At 48.2% G+C, this 25249-nt stretch overlaps 1 protein-coding gene across 2 annotated transcripts in view; it reads right to left on the reverse strand.

Moving 5' to 3' along the window:
• Positions 1-5680, reverse strand: part of ZBTB48 (zinc finger and BTB domain containing 48) — a 55113-nt gene extending 49433 nt beyond the window's left edge. For both annotated transcript variants that reach the window (XM_073603627.1, XM_073603628.1), the window contains exon 1: positions 5537-5680. The gene's annotated coding sequence lies outside the window, so the exon portion shown is untranslated. The remainder of the gene's footprint in view (positions 1-5536) is intronic.
• Positions 5681-25249: the final 19569 nt, after the last annotated feature.

The raw sequence follows: 25249 nt of genomic DNA on the forward strand, positions 1-25249 counted from the left end.
GTGTGTGTGTGTGGGGGGGGGGGGGGTGACAACTAAGGATCCCCTCATTTTGGTGGGATTTCCTCTCACTTCCTGTTGTGGCTTTAGGACGGGAGGTGAAGAGAAATCTCCCCAAAGGGACAAACATGGCAAGGCTTAGAACCCTCCTTTACGCTATTCAAAATGAAAAAAAGAAAAAAGAATGTTTTCCCCTTAACTACTTGCTGCCCGCCCGCCCGCCCGCCCGCCGTCATATGACGGCGGGACGGTGCAGCTGTTATCCTGGGCCGCCGTCATATGACGGCACAGCCTTCCAGGCAGCCCAGGGGGCGCGCGCGCGCGCTCACCGCATCGCTCGGGTCCCCGCACGCGTGCCCGGCGGCCGCGATGTCCGCCGGGCACCCGCGATTGCCCGGTAACCAAGCAGGACCGTGGATCTGTGTGTGTAAACACACAGATCTACGTCCTGTCAGATGGGAGGAGACCGATAGTGTGTTCCTTGTACAGAGGAACACCGATCGGTCTCCTCCCCTTGTGAATCCCCTCCCCACACAGTTAGAATCACTCCCTAGCAACACATTAACCCCTACAGCGCCCCCTGCTGGTTAACCCCTTCATTGCCAGGCACATTTATACAGTAATCAATGCATTTTTAAAGCACGGATCGCTGTATAAATGTGAATGGTCCCAAAAATGTGTCAAAATTGTCCGATGTGTCCGCCGCAATATCGCAGTCACAATAAAAATCGCAGATCGCCGCCATTACTAGTAAAAAAAAAAAATAATAATAAAAACGCTATAAATCTATCCCCTTATTTTGTAGACGCTATAACTTTTGCGCAAACCAATAAATATACGCTTATTGCGATATTTTTTACCAAAAATATGTAGAAGAATACGTATCGGCCTAAAATGAGGAAAAAATTTGTTTAAAAAAAAAATTTGGATACTTATTATAGCAAAAAGTAAAAAATATTGTGTTTTTTCAAACTTGTCACTTTTGTTTTGTTTATAGCACAAGAAATAAAAACCGCAGAGGTGATCAAATACCACCAAAGGAAAGCTCTATTAGTGGGGAAAAAATTATAAAAATTTCATTTGGGTACAGTGTTGTATGACCGCGCAATTGTTATTCAAAGTGCGACAGTGCTGAAAGCTGAAAATTGGCTTGGGCAGGAAGGGGGTGAAAATGCCCAGTATGGAAGTAGTTAAAGTGGAGTTCCACCCACTTTTACAACTCTTCAGCATCCCTCACTAAACTGTGCACTGTAAACAAATTGGATTTTTTAAATTTTTTTCTCAGCACCTACTGTATATCTGCTGTATTCATTTTTCACTTCCTCCTCCCTGGCCGCGGCCCGTCGCATCATTTCCTGTTTGCAATGCCTTCTGGGAAGGGGCGGCAGCTTCCTCTGAAACTGCCGTTGCTATGGAAACCTGACTGAAACCTATTACACTGCTTGTGCTGCACTGAGCATGTGCGAGATCCGCAAGGATGAGATCCAGGAAGAAATACAGTCTGGCTTCAGATGCCCACACTTAAGATGGCCACGGCCTGCTGTAAGTTTATAAAATAACAAACTACTGCTATAAACTCACAAAACAGACCTTAGTTTACAGACTAACTTTACTAGAATAGATTAAGCTTGTCTATTATAGGGGTATTTTTATTTAAAAAGTATAATTTTGTCCGGAACACCACTTTAATTCTACTCTACAGCGGTAATAAGCCCAAAACCAGAATGTAATATATTGCAGCTCACCAATCATTAGATGTGGAGGCTGCATTCGTTTTCCTTTTTTTTTACCTCCCCCCCCCCCCCCCCCCCCTCTGTTCTCACCTGGTGATCTGGCCAGTAATAATGTATTAGAGCGCCCCCACTCTGGAGGAAGGAGAACAGGGGGCACTTTTTGACAGCAGCATTGGTCAGTCTGGGAGGAGGGGAGTGTTAAATGTATTAGCAGATTTAAATACACTAACAAATTGAAGCCAAACTCCAGCTCACGCTTTATAATCAGTTACAGCAGTTTTATTTCCTTTTTTTTTGCTTTTACATAAATAAAAGCTGATCCTTGTAAGCACCCCTGTCAGTGGTAAATGGGTTGTCTCAACCATAATACTGATACATTAGCAAGGGAGCTTGTTCTTTTGAAAAAACTGACTTACTGGCAGGATCACCAAATGAAAATAGAAGAAGCAAAACCTAAAAAAGAAAAACGAATGCAGCCGTCACATCTAAGAATCGGTAAGCTGCAGTATAATAAAGGTTTGCTTTTTGGTTTTAAAGTGATTGTAAAAGGCAGAAGGTGCATTAAGATAAAATAATTCTGTGTGCAGCTCCCCCCCCCCCCACTTCCTCTCGGCCCCCCCCCCCCATACTTACCTGAGCCCCATCTCTCTCCAGCGATGTTGCAGGAATGTCTTGGCTGTCCAGTACTCTCCCTCCTCATTGGCTGAGACGGCAGCATGGCGCCATTGGCTCCCGCTGCTGTCATAAGTCAGTGAGCCAATGAGAAGGACAGGGGCGGAGCCGAACCGGAGATCCGTGTCTGACGGAGACTCTTTACCACGTGATCAGCCGTGTCCAATCACAGCTAATCACAGTGAAAAGCTGTGTATCGGCTTTTCCTCACTCGCGTCTGTCAGACATGAGCAGAGGAGAGCCGATTGGCTGCTCCTCTGACAGGGGGGGGGGCTGTGCTGATTGTTTATCAGGCCCCCCACAAGGATGCCCACCACTTGTGACCACCAGGTACACCACCCTTGGCCACCAGGGATGCCAATCAGTGCTAAACACTAATGCCCATCAGTACCATCCATCCGTTACACCTATCAGCGCCACCTATGTGTGCCCATCAGTGCCGCCTTATCAGTGCCCGTCAGTGAAGAAGAAAACTTACTTATTTACAAAGTCTTGTAACGGAAACAAAACAAAACTTTCTGACTTTTTTTTTTTTTTATTTGTTTAGCAGAAAAAAAAAACGCAGATGTGATCAAATATCACCAAAAGAAATCTCTATTTGTGGAAACAAAATTATAAAAATCTCATTTGTGTACAGTGTCACATGACTGCGCAATTGTCAAAGTGTGACTGTGCTGAAAACTGGCCTGGGCAGGAAGGGGGTAAAAGTGCCCGGTATTGAAGTGGTTAATCCCATCCGCATGTGGGGACACCAACACACGCACACACATGTGGGGACCCCAACACATATACATACATGTGGGGACCCCGGCACACATACACACACATGTGGGGACCCCAACACACATACACACACATGTGGGGACCCCGGCACACATACACACACATGTGGGGACCCCGGCACACATACACACCTAGTGGGGACCCCAACACACATACACACCTAGTGGGGACCCCGGCACACATACACACCTAGTGGGGACCCCGGCACACATACACACCTAGTGGGGACCCCGGCACACATACACACACATGTGGGGACCCCGGCACACATGCACACACATGTGGGGACCCCGGCACACATACACACATGTGGGGACCCCGGGACACACACACACACACATGTGGGGACCCCAACACACATACACACCTAGTGGGGACCCCGGCACACATGCACACACATGTGGGGACCCCGGCACACATGCACACACATGTGGGGACCCCAACACACATACACACACATGTGGGGACCCCGGCACACATACACACACATGTGGGGACCCCGGCACACATACACACACATGTGGGGACCCCAACACACATACACACACATGTGGGGACCCCGGCACACATACACACCTAGTGGGGACCCCAACACACATACACACCTAGTGGGGTCCCCGGCACACATACACACCTAGTGGGGACCCCGGCACACATACACACACATGTGGGGACCCCGGCACACATGCACACACATGTGGGGACCCCGGCACACATGCACACACATGTGGGGACCCCGGCACACATACACACACACACATGTGGGGACCCCAACACACATACACACCTAGTGGGGACCCCGGCACACATGTGGGGACCCCGGCACACATGCACACACATGTGGGGACCCCGGCACACACGCACACACATGTGGGGACCCCGGCACACACATGTGGGGACCCCGGCACACACACACACAGACACACATGTGGGGACCCCAACACACATACACACCTAGTGGGGACCCCGGCACACACACACAGACACACATGTGGGGACCCCGGCACACACACACACACGTGGGGACCCCGGCGCACACACACACGTGGGGACCCCGGCACACACACACACGTGGGGACCCCGGCACACACACACACGTGGGGACCCCGGCACACACACACACACATGTGGGGACCCCGGCACACACACACACACGTGGGGACCCCGGCACACACACACACATGTGGGGACCCCGGCACGCACACACACATGTGGGGACCCCGGCACACACACACAGACACACATGTGGGGACCCCGGCACACAGACACACATGTGGGGACCCCGGCACACACACACAGACACACATGTGGGGACCCCGGCACACACACACAGACACACACGTGGGGACCCCGGCACACACACACAGACACACACGTGGGGACCCCGGCACACACAGACACACATGTGGGGACCCCGGCACACAGACACACATGTGGGGACCCCGGCACACAGACACACATGTGGGGACCCCGGCACACAGACACACATGTGGGGACCCCGGCACACACACACAGACACACATGTGGGGACCCCGGCACACACACACAGACACACATGTGGGGACCCCGGCACACATGTGGGGACCCCGGCACACAGATACACATGTGGGGACCCCGGCACACAGATACACATGTGGGGACCCCGGCACACACACACAGACACACATGTGGGGACCCCGGCACACAGATACACATGTGGGGACCCCGGCACACACACACACACACACACACGTGGGGACCCCGGCACACACACACACACACACACACACACACACACACACACGTGGGGACCCCGGCGCACAGATACACATGTGGGGACCCCGGCCAACGCACACAGACGCTGATCTTTCCAATGCCGGAGATCACAAATCGGTCATGGTCTGTGTGCATGTATAGACACCCCGCAAGTCTCTCAACTGGAGCTTCCACTTCATCCCTTTAGAAGAGGACCCACATTCATTACAGATATCATTATATACACACATATTACTATATACACATATCATTATATACACATATTACACACACATCATTATACACACATATCATTATATACACACATATTACTATATACACATATCATTATATACACACATATCATTATATACACATATTACACACATATTATTACACAGGTTTCGGGGCTGATTTCACGCAGATAACCAGACTGGGAGGAATCCCACACAGGGGGGACATGCAAACTCCATGCAGATGTCCTTCCTGGGAGGGGAACCTGAGACCCCGGTGCTGCACATAGAAAACGATGGCGGCCCCCCTCCTCCACCCCTCAGGGGGTCTCCAGGACTCAGACCTCCGTGAGAGGAATACACACCCCGCACCCTCTTATATACCTGCCACTTCCCGGCTCACTCTGCACCTCCAGGCTGCTCCTCTGCGTCCGGCCGGCCGCTCTCGCGAGAACTCGTGCCGCGTGACGTCCGGGATTCACACAGGACGTCCCGCCGCCGCCGCCGGCCGCCATCTTGGTTGTGGAAAGCTACAAATGTAAAATCCCGGCGTCCCGCTCGCCGTACCGGGAATGTCATTCTCCCGTAGGCTATACCTATCCCCGCTCTGGTCTACAGGACCGCTGGGGAAGAGTCAGGTTGTGGCTGTGAGGCGGGCGCGGGGCAATGAGAGGCCGCCATCTTGGGTGTGGCAATGTCTGTGTGTGTAAATCCCAGTCTCTATGCTGGGATGTGATTCTCATATTGGAGAGATGAAGTCCTGATCCGGTGTACCGGCCCGCTGGGGAGGACTCGGGCTCCAGCTGTGAGGTGGACTGCGGTGACTGGCCGCCATCTTGGTTGTGACAGAACTCTGAGGTTTTTTTTTTACCTTTTTCTGGCACTTTTTGTTTACAAATTGAAGGCGGGGTTCAGTCGAATGCGACACGATACGAAACATCGCATGTGATTCGCACCGCATTGCTGAGCCCTCCACGTGTGAGGTCTGTGCGATGCCAGTTCAGCCGTACAGATTGTGCATCGCATTCCCACCGAAGTGACGCCGGACCCTTTTATTGCTCCGCATCGGAATCGGATCGCATTGGGTGTCCGGAGCCAGGCGATCCGATTTCACAATTCGCACTGCGTTCTGTCAACCAATTTGGGGGTGTCACTAACTCTATATTGACCCCCCGCAGTGGTTTGCAGTTGTCGGTGTGACCTGCCCGCGAGTCGCATGTGATGCAGGAAACCCGTACAAGAGTCGCTGTGGTTCCGGTGTGAACCCGGCCCAATGCTGCGTTCACACTGACGCGATGCCGGAAACCCTGCGACTCCTGTGTGGGTTCTCACATCGCGCCGAAATCGCAGACGGGTCACACCGACATCTGCAAACCACTACGGGTGTCAATATAAAGTTAACCGCTTCCCGACCGCCTCACGCCGATATACTGTGGCAGAAGGGCAGATTAACGTACCTGTATGTTGCCCTTTAAGAGGCGGGCGCACGCACCCATGATCGCGAGTCCCGCGGACCCAATGTCCGCCGGGATACCCGCGATCGTCTCACGGTGAGGAAGAACGGGGAGATGCTGATGTAAACAAACATTTCCCCGTTCTGCCTAGTGACAGGACACCGATCTCTGCTCCCCGTAAATCGGGAGCGGTGATCAGTGACGTGTCACACGTAGCCCCTCCCCCCCACAGTTAGAAACACTCCCTAGGACACACTTAACCCCTTCACTGCCAGTGACATTTTTACAGGAATCAATGCAATTTTATAGCACTGATCGCTGTATCAATGCCAATGGCCCCAAAAATGTGTCAAAATTGTCCGATCTGTCCGCCATATTGTCGCAGTCACGATAAAAGTCGCAGATCGCCGCCATTACTAATAAAAAAAAAAAAAAAAAATTAATAAAAATGCCATAAAACTATCCCCTATTTTGTAGACGCTATAACTTTTACGCAAACCAATCAATAAACACTTATTGCGATTTTTTTTTTTTTTACCAAAAATATGTAGAAGAATACGTATCGGCCTAAACTGAGGAAAAAAAATGTTTTTTTATATATTTTTTGGGGATATTTATTATAGCAAAATGTAAAAATAATGCGTTTTTTTTTTTTTTTTCAAAATTGTCGCTCTTTTTTTGTTTATAGCGCAAAAAAATAAAAACCGCACCAAATACCACCAAAAGAAAGTTCTATTTGTGGGTAAAAAAGGACGTCAATTTTGTTTGGGAGCCACGTCGCACGACCGCGCAATTGTCAGTTAAAGCGACGCAGTGCCAAATCGCAAAAAGTGCTCTGGTCAGGAAGGGGGATAAATCCTTCCGGGGCTGAAGTGGTTAATGACACCTCCATTTGTGGGGGAAAAAAAGGACATATATTTTATTTGTGTACAGCGTCGCACGACCGCGCAATTGTCAGTTAAAGTAACGCAGTGCTGTTTTGCAAAATAATGGCCTGGTCTTGAAGGGGGGTAAATCTTCCGGAGCTGAAGTGGTAAAGAGAAGCTCCAGGCTCCCCCACCCCCCCAAAAAAAAAAATTAAAAGTCAGCAGGTACAAATCCTCTACACATCCTGTAGCTGCTGACTTTTAGTATAAGGACACTTACCTGTCCGGGGGTCCAGCGCTGTCCTCACCCCGAGCCGATTCTTCAGTCCGATTCTGGTGCAGGTGTTCTGTCAGATTTCCTAACCTGAAGTGAGGTTCCGTCGCGGCCATCTTGGTACACCCCGCACTCGGCCGCACTAAGCCTGCAGTTCCGAAGTCGCCAAGCGGACATCTTTTTTTTTTTACACCCACCGGAGTTTTGCATTTCACATTCATTTTTTTACCAGTAAACTCCGCTTATATCGTGAAATGCGGGATTTAGAAATCCGTCTGACTGTTTGGATGTTGAATCTTAAAAGCGGCGGCGAGCCCGCTGATCTCGCGGGTTTGCTGATCTGACAGAAGACCGCTGCTTTTAGATTTCAGCATCAAAACAGTGTCACGGACCTCCAAATCCTTTATTTCAGGATATAAGCTCCGTATGAAATGAGCTTATATCGTGACTTGGCGACTTCAGACTGCAGGCTTACTGCGGCCGAGTGCGGGGTGTACCAAGATGGCCGCGATGGAACATCACTTCCGTTACGAGATTTGACGGGTCGCCTAATCTGACGGGAACACCGGCGCCAACATCTGAAGTAAGGGAAACAGGAAGTGAAGCCTTTGCGGCTTCATAGTTGGTTTCCTACTGCGCATGCGCGAGCCGTGCTGCTCCTTGTGAATGGTCCCCGCGGTCTTCCAAGACCTGTGATGTGTCCCAGGAGACTGCGGGGGGGGGGGGGGAACGTCCAGCTCAGTTTGCCATGGCGATCTGAGCCAGAAGTGGGAGCAGGTACCTGTCAAAACCAGGTACCCACCCCCCCCCCCCCCAAAAAAAGAAGGGGAGGGTGCAAACAAGCAGAACTTCCTCTTTTGGGTGGAGCTTAGCTTTAACGTGTGTTTTTTTTTTTTTTTTTTTTTGTGTACTTTTTTGAATGACCACCATGTAAAATCAAATGGTTAAACGGAGAGCACAGGAGGCACAACAGACAGCAGCATTGTCAGTCTGGGGGAGGGGGAGGGGGGAGTGTTAGCTGGACTAGTGGATTTAAATACACTAACAAATTAAAGCCAAACTCCAGCTGATACTTAAAAATCAGTTATAGCAAACGTGTTTTTTTTTTTTTTTCTTCTGGGATAAAAGATTTACATAAATAGAAAAAAAGATCATTGTAACCCCCCCCCCCCCCCCCCCCCCGCCGGCGTTAAGTGGTTTGCCTTATCCATGTAAACTGATACATTCAGCTGGAGAGTTTGTGCTGTGAAAATAAAAATATAATTTAAAACAATAAAAACATCACATATTTATTATATCATATTATTTTATTTTTTTTTACTCTTGGAAGTCATTTTTTTAATTACATGTATTATTGTTACCTCTATATCATCTGTCTGTGATTTTTAATATTATAAAACAAAAAAAAGAAAATAAAAACAGATTTTCTGGCTGGATTACCAGATAAAAAAAAAAAAACCTAAAAAATAAAATGAATGCGGCCATCACATTCAAGAATTTGTAAGCCGTAATATAAGAAATGTTTATTTTGGGTTTAATACCGCTTTAAAAATGACAGTCAAATGGCTAAAAACAAAGCTTTTTTTTTTTTTTATCCCTATGATAAATATAGGGGAGTTGCACCCACTGGGATCTTTAAGGCTAGACTATAGCTGTCGATCACAGATTGCTCTTTGAGCCACTGGACATGCCTTGTTGCCCATAGCAATAGTGTCAGCCAATCAGTGAGCAGCAGCCTGAGCTTGATGACATCATAGTGAGCAGCTGTTTATTTCTTCACACACACAACCAGCCAGCCTCATTCAGTGATAGTTGGTCGTAGTGACAACACACTCGTGTGATTTGCTCTGCGATATTTCTCTGATATTTAGCGAATTTTCTGAGTTACATTTATTATATTTGTGATCCAGGAGACTTTATTGAATTGCAATTCATTATCTTTGTGATAAAGATTGAAAAAATGAGGTTTTTAATAAAACTGCTCATTTTCCTGTGCGCTTTGCACCTGGGGACAGGTAAGTTCATATATTCATTTCTTATTTATTTTTTATTTTTTGGTAAACATGTCAATTGGTGGTTCTGCTTGGATGTGTGGATGAGTGATGCTATTTTTAGCCATTTAACCGTTATTTTTTTTATTTTATTTTTTTAAATCTCATAAGACTTAGAGGAAAATAACTGAACATCAGCCTCCTTTGTCCTGATATGTAGGCTTTGTCAATGGAGTTTTATGTGATTTATAAATGACACTTAATTGGCTAAAGATCGGTCTTTCTTATGCGGGGGGGTTCTTTAAAAATTATAATCATTTGTAATCTCAGCTTTTTTTTTTTTTTTTTTTAACAATTTGGTGGGTTTAGTTCTGCTTGGATGTGTGGATGAGTGATTCTATTTTTAGCCATTTAACCATTTTTTTTTTTTTTTTTAAATCTCATGGGACTTGGTGAAAATAACCGACACTTTTCTGAACATAAGCCTCCTTGTCCTGATATGTAGGCTTTGTAAATTCAGTTTTATGCAATTAATAAATTACACTTAATTGGCTACATTTAAAGATGCTTCTTTCCTATGCTAAAGCTTTGTGAATTGAGCCTACCCGGGGTTCTTTAACTAATAAAAAGAATCACTGATTGGCTGACAGTATTCCTATCGGCAGCGCTATATTTCCAGCGCATTGCAAGGGGACTCAAGTACCAGCAATACGGACATCACCACTTAGCCTTAAAGTGGAACTAAACCCAACAGATTTAATGCCTTCCCAACACAGCTACATACAAGGCATGCTGGGAAAGCTAACTGTCACATTTGCTTTTTCCTCTCAAACAAACTGTCAACCCATCAGGTGGGTGGCCCCATAACAGATGGCATGTGCAGCTCCATGGCAACTGCAGCTCAAACAAAGGGCTTACATGGCAGCTTCCTTGGCTGTAAAGGAGAGGAGGGTTTAGTTCCGAGTTAAAGGATACGTCCACCTTTTAGGAATATGTTACACGCATATTTAGGGTGTAACATGTAGCATGCTCCTATGCACCCGCCTCCCGCCACCTCCTGCCCTTTACAATGGTTGAAGGCACTTATAAGCCTCATGCACTCTGGGCGTAAAAAAACGCCCACATTTAGGGTCGTTTGATTTTTTTAAATTTATTTTTTCTGCCTCTAAGCGCCCCTTAATGTGTCCATGCGCACACAGGCGTATAGAGGCATGAAAAAAAAAAAAAAAAACATTCATGGAGAAGTAACATTTTGCAGAAAAAAAAAAAAAATCATGCCTTGCCTAAATGCGCGTTAGGCGCTCGAGCGTTAATTCATTTCAATGGCCACAATAAATTATTACTCTAATCAATTAAAATAATTCACGCCCAAGCTCTTGACGCCCCTAAACGCTTTTATAAAAACGCAGCTTTAGGCACGTTTTTGGCGCTGGGCAAACCATGGAGGGCTGGGCAAACCGTGAGATCTTAGCAGTTTTATTTACTCTTTTACTGCCACCGACATATGTGCCCCCCCCCCCCCCCCCCGCGCCACGCTTCTTGGGCTCCGCTGTCCCACCTGGTGTCACGTGGGTGGAGTGGAGGGAGACCAGCGAACACTTTTTTGCTGATCTCCCCACCCCACAAAGAACCCGGAAGCGACATGTATAACAACACTTCCGGGAAAATGAGACATCAGCGGTCTATTGGAAACTACCATCATTTTACACTCCAGGGTGTCTGTTTAAAAAAAAAAAAAAAAATTATGTTCGAGGGGAAAATTTAATTTCTAGGCCCAAAAAGATTTAAAATACTAAAAAAAAAAAAAAAAAAAAAAGCAAAAACAGCCCTGGCAGCGAAAGGTTTAAAGTATCTAATCCCAGGAATGTCAGATCCACCTAAGGTCCACAAAAAGCGTTTTACATTTTTACTTTTTTACTGACTTTGATGTTATATATTATAACTTTGGAAATGTTTCACTATTAACCACAATTTCTCTCTCTTTCCCTCTTTCCGTAGCATTGTCCCATGCTGAGCCTCCACACAACCGTCTGGAGGCCAGAGCTGGCTCCAAATTGGTGATTCCATGCCATCTCACCATTTACGGAGTGACTGCCAATCATCAGATTGACATAGAATGGAGGATGGCACCGGCCGGAACCCACACGTACATGACCATCCTGCGGCAGAGTGGCATCAAGCTGCAACCTCTGAGTCATCACGACCAGAGAGCGCACCTAGGTTCGACCCATGCCGCTGAACTGGACTGTTCTTACTCTATCGGTCCTCTCCGCCTGAAGGACAGTGGGACGTACGAGATCAACGTCAAGGTGGATGGTGTACAGAGCGGACCGGTTAAAAAGTTCAACGTTCATGTAGCAGGTAAGTGTTACATACAGTAGGTCCATACCGAATACACACCTAAGCAAGAAAAAGTTTGGTCTGCTTGTTCACTGTACATTTGTCTGACCCCTTTGTCATTTGTTTTATGCAGATTCTCCGCTCATGGACGTAGGCAAGAAATTTCAAGCCAGGCGTATGGCCATGTTTCCCCGTCCAGTCACTTCTCCCATCCAGACCAGGGATGAAGAACAGATATTCCCTGTGGATGAAAAACAGACGATGCCTGCATATAAAGACCAGGCAGTGCCTGCATATGAAGACCAGGAAGTGACTTCATATGAAGACCAGGAAGTGACTTCATATGAAGACCAGAAAGGGACTTCATATGAAGACCATGAAGTGACTGCGGATGAAAAAGAGACATTGCCTGTGGATGAACAGACAGTGCCTGATGACAAAGGCCCTACATTCCCTGAAGACAAGGAATCACTGGGGTCTTTCCAAACAAAAACGCAAAACCAACCATCGATGGCGTTTTCTGAACCAACAATACCAGAAAAGGCCAGCCGACAAGAAAGGAAAATACTAAAGTATGATCCCTATTTGAGGAAGTTTGTCATGGATGAAGAACAACTGAACGTAGGCAAGAAATTTCAAGCCAGGCATATGGCCATGTTTCCCCGTCCAGTCACTTCTACCATCCAGACCAGGGATGAAGAACAGGTATTCTCTGTGGATGAAAAACCAACAGTGCCTGCATATGAAGACCAGGAAGTGACTTCATATGAAGAGCAGGAAGTGACTTCACATGAAAACCAGGAAGTGACTGCGGATGAAAAAGAGACATTGCCTGTGAATGAACAGACATTGCCTGAGGACAAAGGCCCTACATTCCCTGAGGACAAGGAATCACTGGGGTCTTTCCAAACAAAACCGCAAAACCAACCACCGATGGCGTTTTCTGAACTAGCAATACCAGAAAAGGCCAGCCGACAAGAAAAGAAAAGACTAAAGTTTGATCCCCATTTGAGGAAGTTTGTCATGGATGAAGAATATAAGACAACTGAGGATAAGGAATCACTGGAGTCCTATGCTGAGCTTCCATACAACCATCTGGAGGCTAGAGCTGGCTCCAAATTGGTGATTCCATGCCATCTCACCATTGACGGAGTGATTGGCAATCAACAGATTGACATAGAATGGAGGATGGCACCAGCCGGAACCCACACGTACATGACCATCCCGCGGCACAGTGGCATCAAGCTGCAACCTCTGAGTCATCATGACCAGAGAGCGCACCTAAGTTCGACCCATGCCGCGGAAAAAGACTGTTCTCTCACTATCGGTCCTCTTCGCCTGGAGGACAGTGGGACGTACGAGATCAATGTCAAGGTGGATGGTGTACAGAGCGGACCAGTTAAAAGGCTCAATGTTCATGTAGCAGGTAAGTGTTAGATACAGTAAATCCATATTGAATGCATAACTAAGCAATAAAAAGTTTGGCCTGTTGGCTCACTGTACATTTGTTTGACCTCTTTGTCATTTCTTTTATGCAGATTCTCCGCTCATGAACCTAGGCAAGAAATTTCATTCCAGGCGTATGGCCATGTTTCCCCCTCCAGTCACTTCTACCATCCAGACCAGGGATGAAGAACAGGTATTCCCTGTGGATGAAAAACCGACAGTGCCTGCATATAAAGACCATGCAGTGACTTCATCTGAAGACCAGGAAGTGACTTCACATGAAAACCAGGAAGTGACTGCGGATGAAAAAGAGACATTGCCTGTGGATGAACAGACATTGCCTGAGGACAAAGGCCCTACATTCCCTGAGGACAAGGAATCACTGGGGTCTTTCCAAACAACAACGCAAAACCAACCACCGATGGCATTTTCTGACCAAGCAATACCAACAAAGGTCAGCCGACTTGGTAGGAAAAGGCCAAAATATGATTCCCATTTGAGGAAGTTAGTCATGCATGAAGAACATAAGACAACTAAGGACAAGGAATCACTGGGGTCTTTCCAAGCAATAAAGCAAACCCAACCATCAATGGCTTTTTCTGAACCAGCAATACCAACAAAGGCCAGCCAATATGGGAGGAAAACAGGAAAGCTTGAGTCCCATTTGGAGACGTTTGCCATGACTGAGGAACCTACGGCAATTGTGGACAAGGAATCACTAGAGCCTTCCTTATCAGTACCAGAAGTACAACCAAGAATGGCGTTTCTTAAAGCAGCTCCAACAATGGGGGCCAGCCAATTTGACACCGAAAAACAGTTTGAACCCCAGAGGAGGAACTATATCTCAGTGCTGATGAAACATCCCTATGTGGCCATCACTGCCGGAATCATCCTCTTTCTGATAGCGGTGGCCATGGTAGCAGGATGCTTGATAAAGTAAGTTCATTTTATACCATTTTATCAACAAAGGCCCATTTCCTACTTTACTGGCAGCTTACCCTCTGTGTTCAGTCCCCAGATTTTAGCAGCAAAAGCTCTTCTCTGAGCACAGAGTTAGTCTGTTTTGCTTGTAATAAGTGCATTTTATAGCTTTAGAATGTCTGTGGGACAGAGGTGGATGGTTTTGAGGCTGCAGGTAACAATAAGAAAAGGGTTCCTGGTGTGCAATTAAATTATTTTTTTTTCATTATGCTGTCCAATTTCTGCATATATCATAGTAGTTTATTGTAACAAAGTCTATGCCAGAACTAATTCACAGCAATGTACAGTTAAGGTAGAACTAAAATTGGTATCTCAGGTTTACGTGGTTGGGTGGGAAAGGCAAAGTGACTTTTGATTTCTCCGACTTCTTACTGGTGGTGAGAGATCCAATTAAGTCTTCCCAGTTCTTGGGGACGTCTTATCTGGTACAACACTAAATGATGGTGTTTCACTTCACCGGCGATGGCAGAGTTAAGAATTTTAGGTTTTAGTGCAGGGGTCTCCAGATTCCTAAGTTATTATAGGGAAGTCTGCCCATTGCTGTGTCTATATAAGAAGCCATTGGTTAAAGCAAACAATGGGTGCTTCTTTAATACCGAGATATTGGTTTTAGGTAGAGTCAGCCTTTAATGCTGCTAATTTCTGTTAGTTTGTAAAAGCTAATTATATAATTTTTACCCTTTTTTCAGTCTTTACAGTAATAGGAACTCCTGGAGGAAACTGAAGGAGGTACAGATGGAAGAAGGAAAAGCGGACTTGAAATGGATTGGATGTCCAATAGGATTTCCAAGATTCATGGGCTCCCAGGAGTGGGAGGAGGAATTGGAAATGGTGATAAGTGGACCACCTCTATTTCAAGATGAAGAAAAGCGTGAACCGGAAACGGTGGTGTTGGAAGTGGAATCGGCTGGACTAGAAGAGATATTAATAGTCCAGGATGAACAGAGGGAGGAGGAAAAAGAAAAGCTGCAAAGGGAATGGTTTAGAAGTATATACACCACAATATTCCTGGACGATGAGAGGGATGCCGAAATGGGAACGTCAGAAAATGGAAAGAATGGACTTGAAGAGGAATTTACATTCCGGGACGTAAAGGGTGAGGGTGGTATAGGGCAGGTTAGGGTGGTATAGGGTAGGTTGGGGTGGTATAGGGTAGGTTGGGGTGGTATAGGACAGGTTAGGGTGGTATAGGGCAGGTTGGGGTGGTATAGGGTAGGTTGGGGTGGTATAGGGTAGGTTGGGGTGGTATAGGGCAGGTTGGGGTGGTTTAGGGCAGGTTGGGGTGGTATAAGGTGAGTGTGGTATAGGTTGGGGTGATATAAGGGAAGGGAGGATGGTATAGGTTGGGGTGGTGTAGGGCAGGTTGGGGTGGTGTAGGGCAGGTTAGGGTGGTATAAGGTGAGTGTGGTATAGGTTGGGGTGATATAAGGGAAGTGAGGATGGTATAGGTTGGGGTAGTGTAAGGCAGGTTGGGGTGGTGTAGGGCAGGTTAGGGTGGTATAGGGCAGGTTGGGGTGGTATAGGGCAGGTGAGGGTGGAATGGGGCTGGTGAGGGTGGTATAAGGCAGGTTAGGGTGGTATAGGGCAGGTTAGGGTGGTATAGGGCAGGTGAGGGTGGTATAGGGCAGATTGGGGTGGTATAGGGCAGGTTGGGGTGGTATAAGGCAGGTTAGGGTGGTATAGGGCAGGTTAGGACTCTATGTAGTGACAGTTTTCAGTAACTTACAGCATGCCTAGAGATGAAGACACCTGGGGCTGCTGTGTCCTCTCCTCTTTCTCCTTCTTCAGCTGTGAGATGAGCCAGAGTGAAGGAGTCTGTGGGAGGAGTGGAGGAGGCAGCCCACACCGTCTGCCTCGGGAGATATAGGATGTCCCCGATGGACAACTTAACCTGATTTAATGACTGGGGAGGGTACCTCCCCTGCATATGGGCGGCACAGTGGTGTAGTGGGTAGCGCTCTCGCTACCCACTACACTAATAAAAAGGGTCGCTGGTTCGAATCCCAACCACGACAACTGGAGTTTGCATGTTCTCCCTGTGCCTGCGTGGGTTTCCTCCGGGTACTCCGGTTTCCTCCCACATTCCAAAGACATGCTGCCCCCCCCCCCATAGTACTGTCCTGTGTCCCACTTCACCCCAATGTAGTGTCCTGTGCCTTTTCCCCCCAAAGCAGTGTTCTCTGCCCTCTTCACATTTCACATTTCGCCCCCCCCTGTAGTGTCATCTCTGCACATCATTACCACTATCCCCCCCCCCACACAGTAGTGTCCGTTACCCCCTCCCCCGGAGGACACATTGTCCCCCAACTGTTGTGTCCTCTCCCTCTAATAGCAGTGTCCTTTGCCCTCCCTATAGCAATGTCCTGTGTCCCCCTTCACCCCACTGTAGTATCCTGTGCCCCCCCCAAAGCAGTATTTTCTGCCCTCTTCACATCATCTCCCCCAAACTATTGTATCCTCTGCCCCACTTCCCATTCCCCCCAACAGTAGTGTCCTCTGCCCCCCTCCCCCAGAGGACACTGATCTTGGGGGGCAGAGAACACATCATCCCCCCACTGCTGTTTCCTCTCCCCCCAATAGCATTGTCCTCTGCCTCCCCAATAGCACTGTCCTGTACCCCCTCAAAGCAGTGTTCTCTAGCCTCTTTGCATCACCCCCCAACCCCACTCCCCACTGTACTGTCCTCTACCCTCTTCACATCATTACCCCCCCCACAGTAGTGTTCTGTATCCCTCTTCCACAGAGGACACTGATCTTACACTGTTGTGTCCTCCCCCCCCAATACCTGTGTCCCCCTTCACCCCACTGTAGTGTCCTGTGCCTCCCCCCAAAGCAGTGTTCTCTGACCTCTTCACATCACCCCCGAACCCATCCCCCACACTATAGTGTCCTCTGCTCCCCTTCAAACTACCCCCCAACTCCCCCACCCCACTGTAGTGTTCTGTACCCCCCTCCCCCAGAGGACACTGATCTTGGGGAGGCAGAGGACACATCACCCCCCCCACTTTTGTGTCCTCTTCCCCTGAATAGCAGTGTCCTTTCCCCCCAAAGCACTGTTCTCTCCCCTCTTTACATCACCCCCAATCCTCCCTCCACTGTAGTATCCTTTATCCTCTTCGCATCATTACCCCCTACAGTAGTGTCTTCTGCCCTCCTCCCCCAGTGGACTCTGCTCTTGGGGGGCAGAGGGCATATCATCCCCCCACTATTGTGTCCTCTCCCCCCCACATAGTACTGTCCTGTGCCCCCCTTCACCCCACTGTAGTGTCCTGTGCCATTCAACCCAAAGCAGTGTTCTCTGCCCTCTTCACATCACCTGCCCCAGCTATTGTGTCCTCGTACCCTTCAATATACCCCCCAACTCCCCCCTCCACTGTAGTGTCCTCTACTCTCTTCACATCAAACCCCCGCAACAGTAGTGTCCTGTACCTCCCTCCCCCAGAGGACACTGATCTTGGGGGGGGGGGGGCAGAGGACACATTGTCCCCCCACTGCTGTTTCCTCTCCCCCCAATAGCATTGTCCTCTGCCCCCCCCCCCAATAGCACTGTCCTGTGCCCCCTCAAAGCAGTGTTCTCTAGCCTCTTTGCATCACCCCCCAACCCCACTCCCCACTGTACTGTCCTCTACCCTCTTCACATCATTACCCCCCCCCACAGTAGTGTCTTGTACCCCCCTCCCCCAGAGGACACTGATCTTGGGGGGGCAGAGGACACATCACCCCCCCCCCCCCACTTTTGTGTCCTCTTCCCCTGAATAGCAGTGTCCTTTCCCCCCAAAGCAGTGTTCTCTGCCCTCTTTACATCACCCCCAATCCCCCCTCCACTGTAGTATCCTTTATCCTCTTCGCATCATTACCCCCTACAGTAGTGTCTTCTGCCCTCCTCCCCCAGAGGACTCTGCTCTTGGGGGGCACAGGGCATATCGTCCCCCCACTATTGTGTCCTCTCCCCCCCACATAGTACTGTCCTGTGCCCCCCTTCACCCCACTGTAGTGTCCTGTGCCATTCAACCCAAAGCAGTGTTCTCTGCCCTCTTCACATCACCTGCCCCAGCTATTGTGTCCTCGTACCCTTCAATATACCCCCCAACTCCCCCCCTCCACTGTAGTGTCCTCTACTCTCTTCACATCAACCCCCCCCCCCCCCCCCCACAGTAGTGTCCTGTATCCCCCTTCCCCAGAGGACACTGATCTTACACTGTTGTGTCCTCTCCCCCCCAATACCTGTGTCCCCCTTCACCCCACTGTAGTGTCCTGTGCCTCCCCCCAAAGCAGTGTTCTCTGCCCTCTTCACATTTCGCCCCCCACTGTAGTGTCATCTACCCTCTGCACATCATTACCACTACCCCCCCAACAGTAGTGTCCGTTACCCCCTCCCCCGGAGGACACAGAGGACATATTGTCCCCCAACTGTTGTGTCCTCTCCCTCTAATAGCAGTGTCCTTTGCCCTCCCTATAGCAATGTCCTGTGTCCCCCTTCACCCCACTGTAGTATCCTGTGCCCCCCCCCCCCAAGCAGTGTTTTCTGCCCTCTTCACATCATCTCCCCCAAACTATTGTATCCTCTGCCCCACTTCCCATTCCCCCGAACAGTAGTGTCCTCTGACCCCCTCCCCCAGAGGACACTGATCTTGGGGGGCAGAGAACACATCATCCCCCCACTGCTGTTTCCTCTCCCCCCAATAGCATTGTCCTCTGCCTCCCCAATAGCACTGTCCTGTGCCCCCTCAAAGCAGTGTTCTCTAGCCTCTTTGCATCACCCCCCAACCCCACTCCCCACTGTACTGTCCTCTACCCTCTTCACATCATTACCCCCCCCCACAGTAGTGTCCTGTATCCCTCTTCCCCAGAGGACACTGACCTTACCCTGTTGTGTCCTCCCCCCCCCCCAATACCTGTGTCCCCCTTCACCCCACTGTAGTGTCCTGTGCCTCCCCCCAAAGCAGTGTTCTCTGCCCTCTTCACATCACCCCCGAACCCATCCCCCACACTATAGTGTCCTCTGCTCCCCTTCAAACTACCCCCCAACTCCCCCACCCCACTGTAGTGTCCTGTACCCCCCTCCCCCAGAGGACACTGATCTTGGGGGGGCAGAGGACATATCACCCCCCCACTTTTGTGTCCTCTTCCCCTGAATAGCAGTGTCCTTTCCCCCCAAAGCAGTGTTCTCTGCCCTCTTTACATCACCCCCAATCCCCCCTCCACTGTAGTATCCTTTATCCTCTTCGCATCATTACCCCCTACAGTAGTGTCTTCTGCCCTCCTCCCCCAGAGGACTCTGCTCTTGGGGGGCAGAGGGCATAACGTCCCCCCACTATTGTGTCCTCTCCACCTCACATAGCACTGTCCTGTGCCCCCCTTCACCCCACTGTAGTGTCCTGTGCCATTCAACTTAAAGCAGTGTTCTCTGCCCTCTTCACATCACCTGCCCCAGCTATTGTGTCCTCGGCCCCCTTCAATATACCCCCCAACTCCCCCCTCCACTGTAGTGTCCTCTACTCTCTTCACATCAACCCCCCCCCCAACAGTAGTGTCCTGTACCTCCCTCCCCCAGAGGATACTGATCTTGGGGGGGGCAGAGGACACATTTTCCCCCCACGGTTGTGTCCTCTCCCCCCCTAGTAGCATTGTCCCATGTCCCCCTTTACCCCACTAGTGTCCTGAGCCCCCTCAAAGCAGTGTTCTCTGCCCTCTTCGCGTCATTACCCCCCACTACTGTACTGTCCTCTACCCTCTTCACATTATTACCCCCCCCGCCCACAGTAGTGTCCTGCAGCCCCCTCCCCCAGAGGACACTGAACTTGGGGGGGGGGCAGAGGACACATTGTCCCCCCACTGTTGTGTCTTCTTCCCCCAATAGCACTGTCCTTTGCCCCCCCAATAGCACTGTCCTGTGCCCCCTCAAAGCAGTGTTCTCCAGCCTCTTTGCATCACCCCCCAACCCCACTCCCCACTGTACTGTCCTCTACCCTCTTCACATCATTACCCCCCCCACACAGTAGTGTCCTGTATCCCTCTTCCACAGAGGACACTGATCTTACACTGTTGTGTCCTCTCCCCCCCAATACCTGTGTCCCCCTTCACCCCACTATAGTGTCCTGTGCCTCCCCCCAAAGCAGTGTTCTCTGCCCTCTTCACATCACCCCCGAACCCATCCCCCACACTATAGTGTCCTCTGCTCCCCTTCAAACTACCCCCCAACTCCCCCACCCCACTGTAGTGTCCTGTACCCCCCTCCCCCAGAGGACACTGATCTTGGGGGGGCAGAGGACACATCACCCCCCCACTTTTGTGTCCTCTTCCCCTGAATAGCAGTGTCCTTTCCCCCCAAAGCACTGTTCTCTCCCCTCTTTACATCACCCCCAATCCCCCCTCCACTGTAGTATCCTTTATCCTCTTCGCATCATTACCCCCTACAGTAGTGTCTTCTGCCCTCCTCCCCCAGTGGACTCTGCTCTTGGGGGGCAGAGGGCATATCATCCCCCCACTATTGTGTCCTCTCCCCCCCACATAGTACTGTCCTGTGCCCCCCTTCACCCCACTGTAGTGTCCTGTACCATTCAACCCAAAGCAGTGTTCTCTGCCCTCTTCACATCACCTGCCCCAGCTATTGTGTCCTCGTACCCTTCAATATACCCCCCAACTCCCCCCTCCACTGTAGTGTCCTCTACTCTCTTCACATCAACCCCCCCCCCAACAGTAGTGTCCTGTACCTCCCTCCCCCAGAGGATACTGATCTTGGGGGGGGCAGAGGACACATTTTCCCCCCACGGTTGTGTCCTCTCCCCCCCTAGTAGCATTGTCCCATGTCCCCCTTTACCCCACTAGTGTCCTGAGCCCCCTCAAAGCAGTGTTCTCTGCCCTCTTCGCGTCATTACCCCCCACTACTGTACTGTCCTCTACCCTCTTCACATTATTACCCCCCCCCCCCGCCCACAGTAGTGTCCTGCAGCCCCCTCCCCCAGAGGACACTGAACTTGGGGGGGGGGGGCAGAGGACACATTGTCCCCCCACTGTTGTGTCTTCTTCCCCCAATAGCACTGTCCTTTGCCCTCCCCCAATAGCACTGTCCTGTGCCCCCTTTATCCCACTCTAGTGTCCTATGCCTCCTGTCCTCTGCCCTCTTTACATCACCCCCCCCCCCACACACACACACACACACTATAGTTTCCTCTGCCCTCCCAATAGCGGTGTCCTCTGCCCTCTTCACATCATTACCCCCCCACAATAGTGTCCTGTATCCCCCTCCCCCAGAGGAAACTGCTCTTGGAGGGGGACAGAGGACAAAGTAGAGTAGGGACTGGCCAGAGAGGGATTACTTTGACGCAGTTGGCCGGCTTAAACATGCATTGCAATGAATGTGTGAACTAAAAATCCCTGTTTTTAAGCAAAGCTTGCTAGAAAGAGTGTATATCAGAGAAATAGTGTCAGGGAATAGGCCGTGGAAGTACTGGCAATCTTGCCAGTAGAAGAAATGGGCGCCATAGGCGCATCATGTGACAGGTGGTTCCCCTCCTGGCCTATATAAGGCTGCATCTGTCTGACCCAAGTTGCTGGATTGTCTTCAGCTCTTCCCTGTTCCTGAACCTGTGTTATACTTTCAAGTGATTCCTGTTGTGACCTCGGCTCGCCTCCTGACCAAAAGGGTGGGCCAACTCCATATTGAACCCTACGGACTAAGACTGGGATGCCAGTAAAATTCATGTGTGTGTAAAGGCAGACGTCCCAATACTTTTGATAATATAGTGTATATATTGTCCAACATTTATGTAGAAATTAGATTTTTTTTTTATTTTGTTTTTTGGATATGTTTTATAGCATAAAGTAAAAAAAAAAAAATATATATATATATATATATATATATATATATATATATATATATATATATATATATATATATATATTTTTTTTTTAAATGTTTTTTTTTTAGTTTATATCGCAAAAAATAAAACGTAGTGGTGATCAAATACCACCAAATGAAAGTTATATTTGTGTGAAAAAATTATTTCAATTACATTTGGGTACAGCACCACACAACCGCGCAATCACCAGCAGAAGTAGCAAAAAATGGCCTGGGTCATGAAGGGGGTAAAACCTTCTGGAGCTGAAGTGGTTAAAGCACCCCTGCCCCCCCCCCTTTTACATACCTCATATAAAACACGCAGCATAGGGCAAGCACATGTATGTAAACATCAATTGCGCCACACATGAGAACAATAATTCTAGGACCATAGTTCATGCGTAACTCTAAATTGATAACCTCTAAAAGGTCACCTGTGGAGAATTTTGGGTGCCATCGTTTTCTTTGCGATTTCATGGTCATGCGCAATTTTATGTTTCAATGATTTTTATCCACTTAAGCCCCGAGCCACTTTCTGAGATTTGTTGTTTACAAGTTAAAAACAGTTGTTGTTTTTTTGCTAGAAAATTACGTACAACCCCCAAACATTATACATTTTTTTTCTAACACCCTAAGAGAATAAAATGGCGGTCTTTGGAATACTTTTTGTCACACCGTATTTGCGCAGTGGTCTTAAAAGCGCACTTTTTTTTGGAAAAAAATCACTTTTTTTAATTAAAAAATAAGACAACAGTAAAGTTAGCCCAATTTTTTTTTATATTGTGATAGATAATGTTACGCCGAGTAAATTGATACCCAACATGTCACGCTTCAAAATTGCACCCGCTCGTGGAATGGCGTCAAACTTTTACCTTTAAAAATCTCCATAGGTGACGTTTAAAAATTTTTACAGGTTGCATGTTTTGAGTTACAGAGGAGGTCTAGGGCTAGAATTATTGCTCTCGCTCTAACGATCGCTGCAATTCCTCACATGTGTGGTTTGAAGACCGTTTTCATATACGGGCGCTGTTCAAGTATGCGTTCGCTTCTGCTTGTCAGGACGGGGCGCTTTAAAAAAAAAAAAAAATTCTGATTTGTTTTACTTTATTTTATTTATTTTGACACTATTTTTTTTTTTTTTAATTTGTGTCACTTTTATTCCTGTTACAAGGAATGTAAACATCTCTTGTAATAGAAAAAAAGAATGACAGGACCTCTTAAATATGAGATCTGGGGTCAAAAAGACTTCACATCTCATATTTGGACTAAAATGCAATTAAAATAAAATAAATGATGTCATTCAAAAAAAAAAAAAAATGTCCCTTTAAGACCTATGGGCGGAAGTGACGTTTTGACGTCGCTTCCGCCCCTGCAGTGATATGGAGACGGGTGGGGGCCATCTTCCCCTCGCTCATCTCCATACACAGCAACAGAGAGGACCCGATCGCCTCCGCCGCTGCCATTGGCTACGGTAAGCGTCGGATGGCACCGGAAAGCGGTGGGCGGTGGCCCTCTCCCGCCGCCGGTAAAGGTGATCTTGCGGCGAATCTGCCGCAGAGACCACTTTTATCTTGTAGAGGACCGCCCACTGAAGAAGAGGATACCGGGGTTATGATAGCTAGCTGCTGCCATAACCACCGTACTCCTCTTCAAACAGCCAACGTAAAACTGCGACGGGCGGTCCGTAAGTGGTTAATGAAAGTTTTCAAAAATTTTTTTAACATTTATGTTTAAACCTTATATCATATGTCATGCGCAATTTTAAAGCTTTTGAGGCAATTTTCTGAGTATAAAGGATAACACTTTAGCGTGGTATAGGTGTTTGGGTTTTTTTTTCTTCTTTCCCTCGGGGGATGGACGGTGGGATGGATGGTGGGATCTGGTGGAATATATTTAACATGATGGAGTATACTAGGAGATGGATCCATGTTTGTGTCAATTGTGTTTTATTTTTTGTGTATTTTGAATGTTTCCTATATATATTTTATATGGCATTGAAATGGAATGTTTTTGTTTTTGTGTGTATAAAAATTTAATAAAAATAATTGAAACAAACAGGCTATTTTTGGGACCTATTTACTCAATGCAACCCCTATCTTTTTTATTTTACTAAAAGTTGGCTATAATAAATATCGTGTTTGTTTGTTTATCGTGTTGAATTTACTTTAATGTATTTTTTTTTCCCTGAAAATATGCGTTTGATAAATAAGTGCGCAAATATCGTGCAACATAAAAAAAACTTCAACTACCACCATTTCATTCTGCAGGGTCTCTGCTTTCAGAAATATATACCTTTTTTTTTATTTGGGGGGGTTACAGTGATTTCTAGCAAAAAAAAAAAAAAAATGCAGATTTTTACGTGTGCAAAAAAATAACACAATGGCCCCAGAAGAGAAGTTGATAAGTATCCAGAGATATTCGAATTTTCTCTGCACATAATTGGATGTTCCATGTCACCTTACACCTGGGCGGGATCACCAAGCCGCATGACCAGGCCATTGTTTGGCGATACGGCACTGCATTACTTTAACTGGTTGACGCCCGTCCCACTGTCAAATGACAGCGGGGTGGTGCGGCTCTTGTACTGGGACGCCGTCATATGACAGCCACTCTCGCTCGCCCGCGGGGTGCGCAGCGCGGCGATCGCGGCCGCGCAGTGTTGCTAGGACGCGGCGCGACCCCGATCTGTGGAAAGAGCCGTGTCCAATCACAGCCGATCACATGTAAATAAGGAAGTGCCAGTAATCGGCGCTCCTCGCCTCACACTGACAGAGTGTTTGGCGAGGAGAGCCGATCAGCGGCATCTCCACACAGGGGGACATTTAGGAATGTAATCAGGGCACCGATCATCAGTGCCCTGATTACAATAGTGAAAAATAGTGGCCTACCCTTTCAGCAAATATTA

This window comes from Aquarana catesbeiana, linkage group LG10, assembly GCF_042186555.1.
Source record: "Aquarana catesbeiana isolate 2022-GZ linkage group LG10, ASM4218655v1, whole genome shotgun sequence".
Classification (NCBI taxonomy): Eukaryota; Metazoa; Chordata; class Amphibia; order Anura; family Ranidae; genus Aquarana; species Aquarana catesbeiana.